Genomic DNA, 15,952 nt, shown 5'->3' with positions numbered 1-15,952 from the left:
CGATGGGCGGGGTATTTATATGTACGAATAATCGTTCATTTAACCGGACACGGGAATGGATTAATAGCCACTAGAATAATTAAAACAGGGGTGAAATTATGTACAAGGACACTTGGTATAATTGATAACAAAATATTAAAACCTTGGGTTACACTCAGTCGACATCCTGGTGTAATTATTAAACAAAGTATTAAAATCTTGTTACAGTTTAAGTCCCCAATTAGTTGGAATATTTAACTTCGGGTATAAGAATAATTTGATGAGGACACTCGCACTTTATATTTATGACTGATGGACTGTTATGGACAAAAACCAAACGGACATATTAAATAATTCAGGACAAAGGACAATTAACCCATGGGCATAAAATTAAAATCAACACGTCAAACATCATGATTACGGAAGTTTAAATAAGCATAATTCTTTTATTTCATATTTAATTTCCTTTATTTTATATTTAATTGCACTTCTAATTATCATTTTTATTGTTATTGTATTTAATTGCACTTTTAATTATCGTACTTTTTAATTATCGCAAGTTTATTTTATCGCACTTTTATTATTCGCAATTTCATTATCGTTATTTACTTTATGCTTTAATTTAAGTCTTGTATTTATTTTTACTATTTTACATTTGGTTTTAACTGCGACTAAAGTTTTAAAATCGACAAACCGGTCATTAAACGGTAAAAACCCCCCTTTATAATAATAATATTACTTATATATATATATATATATATATATATATATATATATATATATATATATATATATATATATATATATATATATATATATATATATATATATATATATATATATATATATATATATATTTGTATTTTTACAATTATTGTGTGTAAAAAAAATATAGTGTTATACTTCACGAGCTCCCTGTGGAACGAACCGGACTTACTAAAAACTATACTATAATACGATTAGGTACACTGCCTATAAGTGTTGTAGCAAGGTTTAAGTATATCCACTCGATAAATAAATAAATAACTTGTGTAAAATTGTAGCATATTTAATAGTATTTCGCACTAAAAATAATACTATTTTGTATACACCCCCTACGACATCAGTCATGTACAATATGATGATACTATGACTCAAGTTTTCTGAAGATGATAACAGGGTAAGACTGACTCAAAGTACTTGCACTGCAGTATTTTTTTAATTCAAAAATTGGTGTACCAAATATAATAAAATCGCAATATTTTTATAAGAATTTGTATTTGTAAATTTTAAGCTAAATTTGAATTTACTCATTTGTTTCGATAGAAATAATAATAATAAAGAAACCATATGAACCCATGTACAAGTAAATGGGTCGATATTACCACCTCTAACGAATTAAAACTAAACTACTAACCTTTACAGCTCTAACCAAAGAAGGCAAGGTTCCATCTTGTCTCAAGAAGCAATTTCTTATAAAAGTTGCAACTTTGTAAGAATCAAAATATAGAATAAACTTGATTAACCTACATAAAATAAAGTAAATGAACCATGCTTTGTAACTAATATAAGCTGAACTGCTGAAGTACACAACCATTTGATGCAAGAGAATTTATGCAAGAGAAGTATCATCATATAATTTCGCGAAAATTGATGTAAGGCAAATTGACACTAAATGGTCAAGGAAAATTGATGCATCATATAGTCAAGGTACCATTTGGAAAATAGAAACCAAATGGTCTTAGTATCATCATATAGTTCAGGGAAAATTGATGCAAGAGAAGTATCACATATTTTCCATATACAATTTTCTTAAAAATATTAGTTCACAAAACTTCAGGTAATATACAAAATCAAAAGCATTAACACTAAGAAGCAAGTAGAATACCTCAAGTAAGTACCTAACTTCACAAGAAAAGGACTTAAGATTAGTATGAATAACATCAACTAAAACAAAATCATCTGCCGAAAGTTATAAGCGGGACGCCATTGCTTCTTCTCTACAACATTCACATACAACTAACATGATTAATATCCAATATCATAGTTAATACATCTATACACAAAATACCTAAGATTTAATGAGATTAAAAATACATGATCCGGTAGAGAATACATACATAGAAAGTAACAACACATGTCCATGCCAACTCTGAGATCAACGGCGCATTATTATATGATCCTTTTCACAAAAATAAAAAATTTGACACAAAGTCATTTCATCAAACACGTGGCAGACACAATCTAAAATGTTCAGTTTACAATCAATATGAATATTGAACCTACATTATGCATTTTCTGTTTTATATATCATATAATATAGCTGTCAGTTTTGTTAAGTCACCTTGATTGCATATTTAAGCTTTCTAATAACATTGATGAACCTTGTTGCAAATCTCACTCATATGTGGTTTTATCACTCACTATAAACTATTGAGTATTGACTTATTTCCTCAGCTATCATTGCTATTTCATCTCTCATATTTGTGTTGTAAATGCAATTACAGATCCCTGAAAATGTGAGTTTCCTTGGATTTTTAGTGAAACAATCCAACCCGTATTCCATACGATAATTTTTTTTTATATATATAATACACATTTACGCGCTAATTAAATATGTAAACCATTCCGCAAGTTCCATTTAAACGTACATCAATTTAAATGTTTACAAAAGGCACGAAGGCCATTAATTAAGTTTAATACAAGTTTGACCCACTACAATGATAGTTTATAATCCAAACGACACTCGAGCATGGTTTGGGGCTAAACTACCCAAAACGTTAGGCCAACTTAAAAAAGCTAACACCAAAAGCACCCCTTGACAACATAAGCGGGAGACCACTAGTCCAAACGTATGCCCTTACCCTTGTCCAAGCCAGAAACTATAAAATGGTAAACAACAAGAGGGTAAGCAAGGCTTAGTGAGTGCAACAATTATACATACATATATATAACCTATCCATTTGCAATCACAATACCAATTACCTCATACGAACTTGTAACTCAAATAGCACGTCAACATACTCGTAACACTAATAAGTCGTACATTATCACACCACTTCATTAGCATATACTCAACTCAATATATATTATATGCTAAACTAAACAACAATCTCAATATGGTTAACCAATAACGCTATGGTGCTACCGGCTCGTGGTTCACACCATACGCTTTTGAGTCATACTCGTTTATAGTGCTACCGGCTCGTGGTTCACACTCGATGCTACCGGCTCGTGGTTCACATCTTAGTTTATAGTGCTACCGGCTCGTGGTTCACACTCGATGCTACCGGCTCGTGGTTCACATCCTATCCCACACATGTTATGGCACTACCGGCTCGGTGGTTCATACCATAACATTCACAAATAAATACGCTATATACACATACGTATAATTAATCCACTCACCTTAATACTTCGGTGATGATTTAATTGCTTCCGTATACTTCGAGCAAAGTACCTAATACATAGGTATACATTCAATACACAACTAATGGCATTTACCACATTACCTACTCTCGAGCATTAATGACCCATTAGCATTTATTAGCTCACTTACACCCAACACCGCCCATAAATGGCCAAGACTCATGTTAAATCACTAAAGCTAGTGATTTAAAGTCTATTAACATTAACTAGCACAACCTAGGGTAATTCATACCCATTTCACCCAAACTAGGTCAACATTACCCATTTTGACTCATTTTAACACTTTGACTCACAAACTAGACATACTTAGTTCATTAACTATTTTCATCATCATTAACAAGTGTATTAGTGACAAAGAACCCATTTAACACTTTCAACTTCAAATCTTAAGTCCAAACCTTAGATTATAGTTACTTAGGGTTTCCTTTCATCAACACAACCCAAGTTCACCCATTTTAACCCCAAATGGGTCACATAAGTTCCAAATGAACAAACCCTAGCATAAACCAATTAAAATTCGAAACATAGAGTTGAGACTTACCAAAACTATCCACTTGTAGCTAATAACAAGGAGAACAACTTTAATTCTTGCTCCTAGGATTGATTCACAAATCTTCATTTCCAAATCTTAAGTTTAATCTAAGTGGGTTTTATGTTTTGGGAGGAAATTGTGAAAGAAAAAGGAAAAGAAATGAGTAATAGAGGATAAGTGGTTGGTATTAAAGGCTCCCATCATATCTACACGTAAAAAGACCAAACTACCCCTAAAACCCTTTTTAAATCACAGAAAAAGGAGTCAGAACTGCAGAGGTGCCGCGGCGCGGCTCCTTTGTCACGGCGCGACATAAAGAAGGAAAAACGACCCTTCTTAACTCATGTTCTAATCTGGATTCGCTTTGCTTGTCGCGTCGCGGCCCCTTTCCTCGCAGCGCGGCATTGGCCTATTCCTGATCACTTCGACAATTTAACATAAATCAAAGGTTCAAACAACAAGCACAACATCTTTCACCCTTCCTATGCACGTCTAAACCTCGACCTTAGGTCTCACACGACTCGACGCCAACGCAACACATTCATAAACACGTTCACGCACGCATTCAAACATATATATATATACATATACACTTATACGACAGCTAGCCCCATAGCTCATTTAATCACATAACGAACAAGTTATAAGCGTACTATTGATTAAGTACGTACCTTTAAACGCGCACGGGAAAACGAGGTGTTACAACTCCCCCCCACTTAAATCGGAGCGCGTCCTCGCGATCCAAGCCGCATGACAAGAGGGAAGATAAACCAACACAAAATCTTCGGGCTCCCAAGTAAACTCGGAACCCTTACTACGACGCCATTGAACTTTAAAAATCCTAACCTCTTTATGTCTCAACCTTTTGACCTTCTCATCAAGTATGGAAATCGGTTCCTCGATATACTCTAGCTTATTATTTAGCTCAATCTCGTCTAATGGCACCCAAGATAAATCATCCGTAAGACACTTACGGAGATGGGAAACATGAAATGTATTATGGATCCCCGCAAGCTCTTCGGGTAATTCCAAATGATACGCGACTTCACCAACACGAGCTAAAACCTTAAATGGTCCAATAAACCGAGGAGCTAACTTTCCTCGTTTTCAGAATCGAATAATACCTTTCCATGGCGAAACCTTAAGCATCACCATGTCACCTTCTTGAAATTCAATCGTTCGTCTACGTTTATCGGCATACGACTTTTGCCTATCTTGAGCCTTCTTCAAATGCTCTCGAATCATATCAATCTTACTATTCGTCTCTAAAACTAAATCGGTACTCCCGATTTCCTTTTGTCCCACTTCACCCCAACAAATCGGGGTTCGACACCTACGCCCATAAAGCATCTCATAAGGTGGCATCCTAATACTGGTATGATAACTATTATTGCACGAGAATTCCACCAAAGGTAAGTGCTTGTCCCAACTACCACCAAAATCGATAATACATGCCCGTAACATATCCTCCAATGTTTGATTCGTACGTTCAGTTTGACCGTCCGTTTGAGGATGATACGCCGTGCTCAATTTCAATTGTGTACCCATATCCTCATGAAACTTTTCCCAAAAACGAGATGTAAAACGAGTATCTCGATCCAAAATAATCGATATAGGAACACCGTGTCAAGAGATGACTTCCTTGATAAAAAACTTAGCCAAGGTCTCCGACGATATCGCTTCCTTAATGGGAAGAAACAAAGCACTCTTCGTCAGTCGATCAACTATAACCCAAATCGAATCAAACTGGGTTCTCGCCGTTTTAGGTAACTTTGTGATGAAATCCATGGTAATGTGCTCCCATTTCCATTTCGGGATTTCTAACGGTTGTAACTTACCATACAGCTTTTGGTGCTCGGCTTTAACTTGCAAACACGTGACGCATTGCTCAACATACTTCACAACATCACGTTTCATGCCCGGCCACCAATAATCTTTCCTTAAATCAAGATACATTTTCGTTGCGCCCGGATGAATGGAATACTTTGACTTATGTGCTTCATCAAGTAGCACTTGTCGAAAATCTCCCATCTTAGGCACCCACACTCTTCCTTGAAAAGACAACAAACCCCGCACGCTCATAGTAATAAACTCCGATTGTCCCACAATTCGCTCCGTATGCTTGTTGTGAACGTAAGCCTCTATTTGAATCATGCCGAGTTTTTCAAGAAAATCGTTAGTAATAATCATACGTAACAATCCCATTCGTAATGCCGGGTGATGACTCTTTCGACTTAACGCATCCGCGACCACATTCGCCTTGCCCGGATGATAAAGTATCTCACAATCATAGTCTTTTACCACATCCATCCACCTACGTTGACGATAATTCAAATCTAGTTGATTAAAGAGATGTTTCAAACTCTTATGATCCGAATAAATCGTACACTTGACACCATACAAGTAATGGCGCCAAATTTTCAACGCATGCACAACCGCCGCCAACTTAAGATCATGAGTCGGATATCTCGTCTCGTGTTCCTTTAATTGTCGAGAAGCATAAGCGATAACTTTACCTCTGTGAAGACCCATCCTAATCCATCCGGACGAAGTCCATATCGATTATAAATGATTCACAATAGTTGATTACATCGCGAGGTACTTGACCTCTATATGATACATTTTACAAACATTGCATTCGTTTTTTTGAAAAGACAATCTTTCATTACATCGAAAGTTGACAACATGCATACCATTTCATAATATATCTTACTATAATTGACTTAATAATAAACTTGATGAACTTAACGACTCGAATGCAACGTCTTTTGAAATATGTCATGAATGACTCCAAGTAATATCTCTAAGATGAGCAAATGCACAGCGGAAGATTTCTTTCGTACCTGAGAATAAACACGCTTTCAAGTGTCAACCAAAAGGTTGATGAGTTCATTAGTTTAACATAAATAATCATTTCATAAATTTTAATAGACCACAAGATTTCATATTTCCATTTCTCATAAACATACGTCCCATGCATAGAGACAAAAATATCATTCATATGAATTGAACACCTGGTAACCGACATTCACAATATGTATATAAGAATATCCCCATCATTCCGGGATCCTCCATCGGACATGATATAAATTTCGAAGTACTAAAGCATCCAGTACTTTGGATGGGGCTTATTGGGCCCGATAGATATATCTTTAGAGTTCGCGTCAATTAGGGTGTCTGTTCCCTAATTCTTAGATTACCAGACTTAATAAAAAGGGCATATTCGATTTCGATAATTCAACCATAGAATGTAGTTTCACGTACTTGTGTCTATTTCGTAAAACATTTATAAAAAATTGTGCATGTATTCTCAGCCCAAAAATATAAAGGGTAAAAAGGCAAATGAAACTCACGCATATAAATATTGTAAAACAGTTAATAATGCATTTGCATGTATTCTCAGTCCAAAAATGTAATGAGTAAAAAGGGAGCAAATGAACTCACCATACTGTATTTTGTAGTAAAAATACATAGAACGACATTGAACAAGTATAGGGTTGACCTCGAATTCACGAACCTATATCATTTGTGTATTTATTAATATACATAGTTGTAATCGAACAAATATATATATATATATATATAACTTTATTAGTCATATCATTTTTATACTAATAACATATATATAGGTTTCATATATTCATTTTGCATACAAAAATATAAATTTTGTGATGTTATATAAATTAAACACTTTGTTATTTATATATATTTGTTTATCAAAACCGTAATTATATTTATACTAAGTTTATACTAGTAAAGATAAAAATAATGATGTTAACGTTAATAATATACTTATGTTAATATTAACAGTTCTATTATTTACAAAAAGATGATAATAATAATATTTACGAAAATGATAATAATTTGTATTATAAACCTACCCATGATAGTAATATTATAGTTTTGAATTTAATAATAATATCAAAATAAATTCTTATAATAATAATAAGAATAGATAAAATACTTATAATAATTTGGTAGTATTAATAACGATGATAATAATAATAATAAAAAAAATACATAATGATCATTATAATAGTTTTAGAGTAATACTAATTAGATTAATAATAATAATAATAATAATATTTATACTTAATAATAACACAATTTAATGATAATAATGATAATAATAATAATGATAACCATTTTGATACTTATAATAATATTTATGGTATTAATAATGATAATAATTCATAATAATAAACATAATAAACATAATAATTAATAACAATGAAAATAATAATATAATAATGATAATAAAAAGAAGTTAATAAATGAACTACCTTTAAAATGCTCAAAAAAAATAGTAAATCGCCCGTGCCGAGACTCGAACCCGAGACCTCCCGTTCACACCCTAACACCCTTAACCAATCGTCCATACCTGTTTTTCTGATTATTATCAAATACCACTCTTATTAAACCCGTTTTATTTTTATTTTTCTAATCTATCTCATTCTTCAAAAACCTCGATCGACCAGTATCCAATACGACTTCAATTTATTTGTTTGATTTAACTTTACAACTTAATTAATAATGATAATATGAAATGGTAATTTTAAATTAACAGAAATTAAAAAAAAATTATATAAACAGCTGAGAAAACAGATTCGCGAATACTTTGATAACTCAAACATCAACTTTGATTTTAAGAACGTTTTGGACCCAGATTCCTGAATGAAATAAGTTTTAAAACCTTCATAGAATCTTTCTGAGTCATCAATTGAAACTAAAACATCGAACCAATTACGAATTTCACTTAGAACAAAAAGTTTGACTTTTTGAAAAAAAGTTTGACCTCAAAATTAGGATTCGATAATAAGAGTTGGAACTTCAAATTTTGCAGAAGGATCGAGTAATAGATTCTTAACAAAACTACATTTACACATTTTGAACTTTATTTCGAAATCGACCCTTTTGGAATTTTTGACGCGAACATGGCAGATTCATTTGTTCTTCGTTGATTTTTGATTTAATTGGATGGGATAAAGACTGTAATGATTTTTAATTGATAAGGAAAATGTATAACTGAATGACTAAATCAATTTTAGTGTGAAATTCGTTTGAATTATAGCTATAAGAAAGTCGACCAGGATTTTTGGTTATCGTACAGCATAAATAAATAAATAAAAAAATTGGATGTCGACCCTAAACAGAATTTGGATTGTTTCTATTGTTTGATTCTAAATCGTACAAGATTAGCTGTAGTAGGACCATTTGATTACAAAAGGATGGTGAAAGGAACTAATTACTTATCCAATAAATCTCCTGAATGTAATTATTAGTATATATATTTTTATATAAATCTAAATTTATTTATTTATGAATCTGATTTAAAATCTATATTCGTATATCTACTTATTTATATACCTATTTATATTTTTATTTATAAACCTGTATTTATATATATGTATATATGTATTTATATATTTATCTGTATTTAAATAGTTTAAATCTAATAATTATCAATGTATTTAATGATAATAATATTATTAACATTTATATTAATAGGAATACTAATATTAATAATAATAAATGATAATACTAAAATAATAATAATAATATCATTACTAAATATAATAGATTATAAAGAAAATACAATTAACAATCTTAATAATAAAACTGATATAATAATAATACTGATTATAATAATGTTTATATTTTTAATAATAATATTATTAGTAATAATAATATAACAGTCTACATATTACAAATTTCATATTTATATGTTATAGTAATAATACTACTTTTGATATTAATATTGAAAATGATAATAATATTATTATAACAATTAATTTAACTTGTATCTATCTTTAATATATTTATATCATATATTATTAATGATGTAGTATTTAATAATTACATATTTAATTTAAGTCATATTTCATTACTCCTAATTATTATACATTTTTATATTTACATATATATACATATTTATTTACAAACAATTGTTCGTGAATCGTCGAGAGCATTCAAAGGTCAACTGAATATATGAAATAGTTTAAACTTTTAAGACTCGATTTAACAGAATTTGCTTATCGTGTCGAGATCATACAAAGATTAAGTTTAAATTTGGTCAGAAATCTCCGGGTCACTACAGTACCTACCCGTTAAAGAAATTTCGTCCCGAAATTTGAGTGAGGTGGTCGTAGTTAACAATAAAAATGTTTCCATAACGAATATGAGTTGATAAATAGAGTTTTATCACTTATTGAATAATATAGATAAAACAATTTGATTACTCGAAGCGTACGAATGAAGCTATCACAAAATGGCAGAATGAGGAAAGTAAGTTTCGTCCTAACTTTTGACGTAGTCATGGCTGAATTTAGAAAATAAGGTGCGCCCTAGCTTTTGACGTGGAGAGTTGAATTTCGCAATTCAAGGGATTAAAAGAAAATCTTCGAAATCTAAAAGATTTGATTCTTCGACAAATCAGGAATTTAGGATCTCTCTAATTAAATGCGGAGATTTGCCTTGATTTCTCTACCAGATATTTCATTATAAAATAACTTCTTCCGTTCCGTTACTTTTACCATTCCTATACTCAATTCCCAAATTCAAAAGATCGTAAAGAATGCTTAACCCAGTTCTGATCCTTGTCCTTATCCTTACTATCACAACAATCATCCTCCTTTTCCAACTCCCACCAGAGGAATCTATTTTCTTCTACCTCGCCCTTGGGGTTACAGTGTTTTTAATTCTCCCGTGTCTTTATGTTGCGATAAACATTGATATACACGGTTTGTAGTTTATGTGTTGTTATCGGGCTTTATATCTTCCCTTATACTTCGAAATCCTTGCTTCTGCTTTCTATAATCATTGTCATCCACAGTTAATGCGCTCTCTTATTTGCTGCGATTTATATCCCTTTTCTATTTCGGAGCTTCATGCTTTTGTTTACTTTTCGCAAGTAATGGTCCAGAATTCATAGGTATGGAGTTTTGAATAAACATCGTGTTCTAAATAAGAACTAATGTATTAGCACGATTTGATTTATCAAATTACCAGAATCACTGAGAATAGAACTATCAAGAAAATACTTTCTTGATATGTTCAGAAGTTAAGCATAATGAAAGAGTTATGTAACATGGCACGTGATGACATTAGGATCTGTGAATCATCACGTCCCATTAGAAACTCAGCATGACTTACTGTAATATAATCAGGTTGATCAAGTGTCATTATATTATACTAACTCATGCATCATTTCCCAACATTACTTCAATAACATTCATATTTTAAGCTCGAAAGTTTACAGAATATAGAAACTAACAGTTTCTATATGATGTAATACTGATAACACGAAGAGATTAATGATTTCAGATAAGAATAGTTATAAAAATATCTCCAGAAATATGGAGGATATTTATAATGAAAGATATGATAATATCTCGGAATATCTAAGATCAGAGGATGATAGAAACTATTGTTTGCAGGGGTTTAGAGTAAGGAGCAAGATATTCACTAAAGATTTTAGCAGACATTGAATCATTTGGATTCTTTGAAGTCAAACTTATTCTTTGTGATTTGTCCACGGCTTTCTTCATAGTTTCGTATAATCTGCTTTTTGGTACTAAATTTTCTATTGAATGTTTCCAATATAATGTTACACAGGAAGCACGAAGAGGTATATAATTTCGGACGAGAATATTTATGAAAATATCCTCAGAAATATCGAAGATATTGATGATGATATTTTAAAATTTCTAAGTTCGATGGTTGATGGAGAAAGATTTCCCGCAAGATTTTAACATGACTTCGGAGCAGTTATTCTCTAAAGATTTCAACGGATCCATAATTACCTGAATCCTTTGAATATAGGGTTTGGTCCTTGTATTTGTCCTTGGTCTCCTTCATGGGTAGCTCAATCTATTTTTCAATACCCAATTTTCTATCGAGCGTTCCTAACACTCCTTTCTTTATCATCAAACTTTTGGCCGTTTAGACCATCTACCATTTTTCTGTTTCCTCTGCATTTAATGCTATGATATCTGAATCATCGGTTATTAATCCGAGGTGGTTTCAGGAGAATTGTGTTTTTAGATGATTAAACGCTGATGGTAATATGGTGAAATATGAAAGGTTCCCTGGTAACAATAAAAGAGCACGCGTCTATATCAATGTTATAATAAGGTTGTTTCGTATGAAAAGTCGAAATTGTCTTGCTGGAGCTGTGACAAAATTGGCTATTTTGAAGAAGAACTGCAAAGTTATTTTGGGTAATAATAACACTAAAGAAATTAGCACAGTTATGTGTTGAACGTTTACTCAGTTTCCGAGAGTTTTTCAGATGCATAACTAGATGCATCAATCTTTTCTCCCGTAGATGAAGTGCGGTTGGTTTATCCTCTCGTTTGAGATGTTTTCAAGAATCATGAAAGGTTTGAACGTAGGTTGTAATCGTCAAGATACAAATGAGGTTTGAGATGAATTCAAGTGGCAAACTTGAAGAATTGTTTAGTTTCATATGTTATAGTCAATATTTTAATTCATTTTAATTGTCCAATGTTATTAGTTCACAGTCAATAGTCCACAGTTGACAGTCCAATAATTCATATCCATATATAATTTAATATATAATATTCGAATTAATTAATACGTATCGTGACCCGTGTACATGTCTCAGACTCGATCACAACTCAAGGTATATATATTATTATAGAATCAACCTCAACCCTGTATAGAGAACTCGATCATTACTGCATATAGAGTATCTATGGTGATTCCAAATAATATATATAGATGCGTCGATATGATATGTCAAAACTTTGTATACGTGTCCCGATATTTAAAGTGCGTAAAAATAAATAACAGAAATTTAAATAACGAATAATAAAGTGCGTAAAGTAAATAACAGAAATTAAATGACGATAAATAAAATTGAGAGAATATAAATTGCGATAAATAAACTGCGATAAGTAAATTGCGATAATTAAATGGTAATACGGAATTAACAGTTAGCTAGGAACAGTTAGCTATGATTTTGTTAGCGTGGATTCTTAATAGAATTTCATATTGTTAATTAATCTGCTTCTAATCAATTTTTATTGTGTCCATTATTTCTTCATTATGCCACTTGTTGGATTCTGATAGGTCAAAATCCAAATATATAATTGGATGAATATGGTTATTCTGTGGTGAACGGATTTGTATATCGGTGGATGTAAGTAGGATAGTATATGACTGTTGAAACAGATTCGAAGAACGTACAATGTAACTTATTAATGTGAAATTTAAATATCCCTCGGGTATTACCTACCCGTTAAAATATTTTCATCATTAACAGTTTGTACAAGAGGATTTTTAATTACAATCTTTATGAAAACATATTTACATATATATTTTCTTCAGATGTATTCATGGATTTAATGAGTTAATATGATATTAAACTCATTTGATTTTCGGTTGGAACTAGAATAAATAATCTCTAAAACTTTAGAGATTACATATTCGCCATGTCGAACGAAGATAAATGAGGTAGAACGATACGTAGAATGAAGATCATACTCAAAGTACAGATGATGATATTGAAGTATGGATTGTTGATGGTACTGGTGCTGTTATTGATTGTACTGTTGGTGCCGGTGATGTTGCTGAAGCTGGTACATTTTGCACCATATTCTCCGAATTGATTATTCGAGCGCGAAGTTCGTTGACTTATTACTCCAGGATGATTGTCGGTCGGAACGAGCGGATGAATAAGGTTCAAAATTGTGGATAGAATATAATCTTGTCGAGTTACCCTGGAAATGAGACTGAAAATGGTGTCTCGAACAGGTTCATCGGTAAACGCTTCAGGTTCATTGTCAAGAGGTGAATTCGGTTGGTGGAAGGGATTGCCTTCTGCGCGTTTCCATTAATTAAATCAGCTACCAACCCATAAAATGGATTGATAATGGCTGATTGGTTGATTCATGCCGATGACGCTGTTTTCGGAGCTTAGGTGAACATCTATGTCGGAATAGCTGTCGGAATAATTATCGGAATAGCTATCGGAATTTGAGGAACTCGAACTGGTTGCAGGATTCATCTCGTACGATCAGACGAAGAATTTTCGATAAGAAATAGATTATAGGATGTAGATTAGTACCCTGCAATACATAATTTACATATGCATATATAATACTAAAATCTCATAAATTACGGAGGAATCTACGGAAGCTGTCAGGCAAAGGTAATGGTAACAGATACGCTAAGATATGAATTTGTCTATACACTATTAATGCAATCAATGCAGTAAGATGTGTCTAGACTAAGAATGATAAGCAGGTAATTTCCTAAGGATGATAAGCAGATTATTTCCGACACGAAATGATAAGCAAACTTTTGACATGCAGACACGGTCAAAGTCCAGACTCACTAATACATCCTAACAACTATCAGTTAGACACACTAATGCAAGACATGGTTCTCTAAGACCACCGCTCTGATACCAACTGTGAAGACCCGTGCAAATCCATCCGGACGAAGTCCATATCGATTATAAACCATTCACAACAGTTGATTACATCGCGAGGTACTTGACCTCTATATGATACATTTTACAAACATTGCATTCATTTTTTTGAAAAGACAATCTTTCATTACATCAAAAGTTGACAATATGCATACCATTTCATAATATATCTTACTATAATTAACTTAATAATAAACTTGATGAACTCAACGACTCGAATGCAACGTCTTTTGAAATATGTCATGAATGACTCCAAGTAATATCTCTAAGATGAGCAAATGCACAACGGAAGATTTCTTTCGTACCTGAGAATAAACATGCTTTCAAGTGTCAACCAAAAGGTTGGTGAGTTCATTAGTTTAACATAAATAAACATTTCCATCATTTTAATAGACCACAAGATTTCATATTTCCATTTCTCATAAACATACGTCACATGCATAGAGACAAAAATATCATTCATATGGATTGAACACCTGGTAACCAACATTCACAATATGTATATAAGAATATCCCCATCATTCTGGGATCCTCCATCGGACATGATATAAATTTCAAAGTACTAAAGCATCCGGTACTTTGGATGGGGCTTGTTGGGCCCGATAGATCTATCTTTAGAGTTCGCGTCAATTAGGGTGTCTGTTCCCTAATTCTTAGATTACCAGACTTAATAAAAAGGGCATATTCGATTTCGATAATTCAACCATAGAATGTAGTTTCACATACTTGTGTCTATTTCGTAAAACATTTATAAAAAATTGCGCATGTATTCTCAGCCCAAAAATATAAAGGGTAAAAAGGCAAATGAAACTCACACATATAAATATTGTAAAACAGTTAATAAAGCATTTGCATGTATTCTCAGTCCAAAAATGTAATGAGTAAAAAGGGAGCAAATGAACTCACCATACTGTATTTTGTAGTAAAAATACATAGAATTACATTGAACAAGTATAGGGTTGACCTCGGATTCACGAACCTACTGTAGTGACCCGTCCTAATCTATCCGGACGTAGTCCATATCGATTATAAATGATTCATAAAAGTTGATTACATCGCGAGGTACTTGACCTCAATATGATACATTTTACAAACATTGCATTCGTTTTTGAAAAGACAATCTTTCATTACATCGAAAGTTAACGGCATGCATTCCATTTCATAATACATCTAACTATAATTGACTTAATAATAATCTTGATGAACTCAACGAATCGAATGCAACGTCTTTGAAATATGCCATGAATGACTCCAAGTAATGTCTCTAATATGAGCTAATGCACAGCGGTAGATTTCTTTCATACCTGAGAATAAACATGCTTTCAAGTGTCAACCAAAGGTTGGTGAGTTCATTAGTTTATAGTAAACATTTCATTTTCATCAATTTAATAGACCACAAGATTTCATTTATTATAAAACGTGCAGAAGTCCCATTCCAACTGCACGAAAAATATCTTTCATATGAAGAACACCTGGTGAGGATTCAAAATATAATAGTAACCATCTGTGCCGGTCTTTCACCCCACGGCTGAATACATGTGCCTTCAAAATATAGAACCTATGTGCCGGTCTTTACA

At 32.3% G+C, this 15,952-nt stretch overlaps 1 long non-coding RNA gene across 10 annotated transcripts in view; it reads right to left on the bottom strand.

Annotated features, from left to right (window-relative positions):
- The window catches only part of LOC139857036 (uncharacterized), a 63,323-nt gene that overhangs the window by 15,663 nt on the left and 31,708 nt on the right, over window positions 1-15,952 (bottom strand). For 4 of the 10 annotated variants that reach the window (XR_011762309.1, XR_011762308.1, XR_011762315.1 and 1 more), the window contains 2 exons: window positions 1,847-1,958; window positions 1,376-1,484 (listed from right to left, as the gene is read on the bottom strand). This is a non-coding gene — a long non-coding RNA (uncharacterized lncRNA). Of the gene's footprint in view, window positions 1-1,375; window positions 1,485-1,846; window positions 2,494-15,952 lie in introns of those variants that run through there. The other 6 variants (XR_011762310.1, XR_011762313.1, XR_011762307.1 and 3 more) reach the window with 6 other exon arrangements.

Source organism: Rutidosis leptorrhynchoides, chromosome 7, assembly GCF_046630445.1.
Source record: "Rutidosis leptorrhynchoides isolate AG116_Rl617_1_P2 chromosome 7, CSIRO_AGI_Rlap_v1, whole genome shotgun sequence".
NCBI classification, from domain to species: domain Eukaryota; kingdom Viridiplantae; phylum Streptophyta; class Magnoliopsida; order Asterales; family Asteraceae; genus Rutidosis; species Rutidosis leptorrhynchoides.
Note: the sequence above shows the minus strand (reverse complement) of the source record. Positions and strands in the feature narration are given on the sequence as shown.